Source organism: Rosa chinensis, chromosome 4 (genome assembly GCF_002994745.2).
Source record: "Rosa chinensis cultivar Old Blush chromosome 4, RchiOBHm-V2, whole genome shotgun sequence".
Lineage (NCBI taxonomy): Eukaryota > Viridiplantae > Streptophyta > Magnoliopsida > Rosales > Rosaceae > Rosa > Rosa chinensis.
The window spans coordinates 19,269,797-19,275,528 of NC_037091.1; positions in this window are offsets into that span (position 1 = coordinate 19,269,797).

Sequence of the window (5,732 nt, forward strand, 5' to 3'; positions counted from 1 at the left end):
ATGTTTCAAAGCAATTTGTGCCAACGGTTATCATGTAAAAACACACCGTGAGAATGGAAAATGAATACCTTGATATTACATCTAATGACTGTGGAAGGAAACACATCTTAGAGAAACTTATGAGTCAATTTAGTGGACTGTACCTCACTACGATTCGGATCATTGAATCCTATACTGTCACCAACAATGAAATGTGGGACACTGACTCATACAGGCTTTTGCATGACCGCCTATGGCACCGAGGTCGTGACATGATGATCCGTATTTTTCAAGAACTCACACGGACATCCCTTCTTTCGAGTGAAAAATGGGAGAAAAATCCGCCACACTGCAAGGTGTCGATTCTAGGATTGCTCAAATGCAGTCATTGCTTTATGAAGTACCAGAAGCACTACCTCCCTCCCATTATGCCTCATTGACTATTTCAAAGGCACATCACGCGTTTTGCAACTCCTGCTCTTTAGCAAAAACAGGATCGAGACCTTCCTATGCTAAAGATACAAAACAAAACATTCCATTCTTACAAAGGATACAAAGAGATGTCTGTGGACCTATCCATCCAGAATGCGGACCATTCAAGTACTTTATGGTTATGGTGGATGCTTCAACAATCTGGTCACATGTCGTTTTATTGTCCACAAGAAATGCTGCAATACTCTTAGCATAGATTATACGTTTAAGGGCTCACCACCCTGATCACCCTATCAAGTCTATAAGGCTTGATAATGCTGGAGAGTTTACATCAAAAGCATTTGATGATTATTGCATATCTATTTGGATCGATGTAGAGCATCCTGTACCCCATGTGCATACACAAAATGGTCTCGTAGAAGCCACCATCAAAAGGCTATAGATGGTGGCTAGGGCATTGGTTATGCGCACCAACCTGCCTATATCTGTATGGGGTTATGCAATATTGCACGCAGCTTTACTTATTCGTTTAAGACCCACAGCTAGCCAACCATTTTCTGCGTACCAGTTGGTAACTGGATATGAGCCTGACACTTCACACTTACGCATATTTGGTTGAGCAGTATATGTGCCTATTGCTCCCCCATAGCGCACCAAAATGGGTCATCAGAGACGATTAAGTATTTATGTTGGATACGAATCCCCAACAATTATCCGCTATTTGGAACCCTTGACAGGCAATCTCTCAACCACTCGATTTGCGGATTGTCACTTTGATGAGACAGTCTTCTCGTCGTTAGGGGGAGATAGGAAAAAGGATTTTCCAAGGGAACGACAGGAATTGTCGTGGTTTGTCTCCACTCTGTCTCATCTTGATCCCCGCACTTCATAAAGTGAAAGTGAAGTGAAAAGAATAATCGATCTTCAGAACGTAGCAGATTCGATGCCTGATGCGTTTACTGATATCGTAAAAGTGACGAGATCACATATACCAGCTGCAAATGTGCCTGCAAGGTTAGAAGTCCCCAACAAGGGGCACGGTGCCGCAGATAGAGGCACTGCAACCACACTTAGTGGAGGTGTGGTTGAGGCTGTGGCTCCCCAAGGAAGAGGGGGAGGTCACTTGGTTCGATTGACACTCACCCAAGGAAGAAGAGGGTGAGTAAGGCACAAACCAATCATCAATGTATAGAATCCCTCTCATGAGATTATCTCTGATTATAGTTATGTCCATGAATCAATACTGGAGGACGCTCTGATGTTTGAAATGATTCCAGAGAACAAAGAAATCTCAAAGGATTACTAGAGTGCGTATGAGTTGATAGAAAGATCTTCCATACACATTGATGATATATACTGTTGCTCAAGGAATCATAGAGCACGATGATATCGAACCACGCTCTGTTGAAAAATGTCAACAAAGAGCAGATTGGCCTAACTGGAATGAATCAATCCAGGTAGAATTAGATTCTCTGACAAAGAGACAGGTATTTGGTCCGGTAGTGCTAACCCCACCAAGTGTAAAGCCTGTAGGACATAAATGGACATTTGTCAGAAAGCGTAATGAGAAGAATGAAGTCCTAAGGTACAAGGCTCGCCTTGTGGCGCAAGATTTCTCACAACGCCCTGGAATTGACTACAAGGAGACATTCTCTCCCAAAATGGACGTTATAACGTTCTGCAACTTAGTTAGCTTAGTAGTTTCCAAAGGACTAGAAATGCAGCTCATAGATGTGGTTACTGCATATCTCTATGGGGATCTAGATTCAGAGATATATATGAAAGTGCCTGATGGTCTTACAGTACCCAAGTCAAGAGACTCTAAACCACGGAGTGCTTTTGCAACTAGGTTGAAACGCTCACTTTACTGATCAAAACAATCCAGGCGGATGTGGTATACTTGTCTAAGTGACTACTTGATTGGGAAGGGATATAAGAACGATGAATTATGCCCCTGCGTATTCATAAAGAAAACAAGTTCCGGATTTGCAATTGTAGCAGTATATGTCGATGATATGAACATAATAGGTCTTGATGAAATAAGAGATACCGCGAGCTGCTTGGAATCCAAATTTGAGATGAAGGGTCTTGGAAAAACTCGACTCTATCTAGGCCTTGAACTAGAGCACCGAGTTTGTGGAATACTAATCCACCAGTTTTCATATGTCCAAAAGTCAGGCGATATAACATGGACAAAGCACATCCTGCTAACACTCCCATGATCGGTCAAAGTTTGGATGCAAGGAAAGATCCATTTCGTCTAAAGGAAGATGACGAAAAGGTGTTGGGAGCTGAAATTCCCTATTTAAGTGCAATAGGCGCATTATTGTACTTAGCCCAATTTACTCGACTAGACATTGCATTCTCAGTGAACTTGTTAGCGAGATTTAGCTCAGCGCCAACGCAGCGTCACTGGAATGGTATCAAGAAACCATTGACTTGAGACTGTTCTTTCCCTACAGAGAGACAAGAGGGACCGTAGATGGAACTGCAATCCCTAAAGAAAATATTGATGGCGAAAGTGCCACTCACTACACCGAAACGCCAAATGATGTTTTGGTTAGTTTTGCTGATGCTGGGTATCTCTCTGACCCACATAAAGGTCGTTTCCAAACTGGTTATGTATTTACCAATGGGAACATGGCGATATCTTGGAGATCAACCAAGCAAACCCTTGTGGCTACCTCCTCGAACCACTCAGAGATCATTGTTGTACATGAGGCGGTTCGTGAGTGTGTATGGTTAAGAACTATCAATGCACATATTCGAGGGATTAGTGGTTTGAGTCCTACCATTGAAGAGCCTACTTGCATTTACGAACACAATGCAGCTTGCATCGAACAGATGAAGCTAGGTTGTATTAAGAGTGATAACACAAAACACATATCGCCAAAGTTGTTCTACAATCAGCAACAACAGACCCTCCTCAAGATTCAAGTGAATCAAGTAAGGTCTGAGGAGAATGTGGCCGATTTGTTCACCAAATCACTGCCTAAGGCCACATTTGAGAAACATGTGAAAAGCATAGGAATGCGAAGACTTTCCAAGCTCACTTGATTAATGTAATGATCAGGGGGAGGTGTAGACGTCAAGGGGAGTCTAACACACACATGTCATTCTCAAATGTAGAAGGTGCGTTGTGCTCTTTTCCTTCGACTAAGTTTTATTTTTGTCCCATAGGGTTTTTATTGTTACTTGGCAAGGTTTTTAGTGAGGCAACAACTCATGCACCATTTCGTCTTTGACTTGGCACAAGGGGGAGTGTTAAAGGAAAAGCACATTATGTGCCTTCGTCAAAGAAACAGACGAAGAGGGAATCAAGCAATTACAAATCACAGCTCAATCAGCATTTAGTATCATCAATGTAATTGATATTTCCGTTGTAATCCTATCCCTATATAAAGGGGTTATGAATGAAATGAGTAGACCAATTCCAATTGACATTTTACTTTAACAACATTTATATTTTATAAGAGAAGGAAAAAACAGAATTTTTTAGACTTTGAGTCTACAATAGAGGTTTTCTAGTCTTCCTTGCTGATTAATAATCAGAAAACGCGTCAGTTGACGAAGTCAAACTAGGATAAAAACAAATCAAGGAATTCCTGATACTTTAAAGGAAGATTGCTGGAAATTTAATCTATTTTGGCAAATTACATATAAGGTCATTTTTGAATGTTTTATTAGCCATAGGGCCACAAACCTCATAAGGCCACTATTAAAAATTGTGTTAAATTTTGGATATAAAAATTAACATATTTACGTAAATGCCACTTGAGTAAAGTCTCTCTCTCTCCCCCCCCTCCCCCCCCCTCCAGCGAGGTCTCTGACCAAATCAGGTGACCACAAAACCTACCGTCACTAGCAACAAAATATACTCCTGAAACCTCCGATTAGGTCACAAAAACTACTGTCACCAGCAACTAAAGCTACTCCGGCAAGATTTCCGGCGATCTTCAACGAGGTTACAAAAACTACAGTAACCAGTAACTAAAACTACTTCGGCGACCTCTGGCTATGTCATAAAAACTACTGTCACCAACAACAAAAGCTACTCTGGTGAGATTTTCAGCGACCTCCGGCGACTGCAAAAACTACTGTCACCAACACCATATGCTACTGTCACCAGCAACAAATGCTAATTTGGTGAGATTTTCAGTGACCTCCGGCGAGATCACATAAGCTACTGTCACCAGCAACAAAAGTACTTTGTTGAGATTTCTTGATACCTCTGGCGAGGTCACAAAAGCTAATATCACCAGCACCAAAAACTACTCTCACAAATAACAAACACTACTATTACCAACATCAGAAAGCTACTCTCACCAGCAACAAAAAACTACTCTTATCAATACCAACAGCTATTCTGACCAACACTAAAAGTTACTCTTACCAACAACAAAAGCTACTCTCACTAAGACCAAAACCTACTACAAAACAGAATAAAAGCTACTCTCGCGAACAACAAAGACTATTTTGCAACCAACACTAAAAACTACTCTAACCAACAACAAAAGTTACTCTCATTTCACCAAAGCTATTCTCACCAACATTAAAAGCTACTATCAAACATAACAAAAGCTACTCACAGATACTGAGAAACCTATTTTTAATACAAACAAAGTTACTCCCAACCAAGGTTTCAAATTTCTCCGAAACTGCTGAAATTTCCATCGAAATTTTCGTAATTTTGAAGTACCGAAACGAAATCTATATGCTATATCATTGCCGTCATGAGTTTCTCGAAATTTTCTGAAATTTTCGGTACATTTCTGCGAAATTCTTAATTTATGAAATATCTACACATAAAAAATATATTTAAAAATTTACACCAAAATTTTGTCCAAAATTTCTGTGAAATTCGTATATCACCAACAATTCGTATTATACCAACATTTCTGTAAATGTGATTTACCGAAACAAAAATTTTGCGATGACCAAGCCTCCCACTGGATTCCAACCATAAAAAAATAAAAAAATAAAAGTAAATCACATTCACATTAGAAAAATTTTAAATACACGCCCCCAATTACTTAATACACACCCCATTCTCAATACACTACTTATTTATACCATTCTAATATTTTACTAATTGTTAGTAAAATTAGTGACAATTAGTGAAAAAGAGGTGATGACCAAGCCTCCTACTGGATTCCAACCATAAAAAAATAAAAAATAAAAGTAAATCACATTCACATTAGAAAAAATTTTAAATACACACCCCCGAATTACTTAATACACACCCCATTCTGAATACACCACTCATTTAATTTACCATTCTAATATTTTACTAAATACACAAACCAAAGTACCTAAAATAC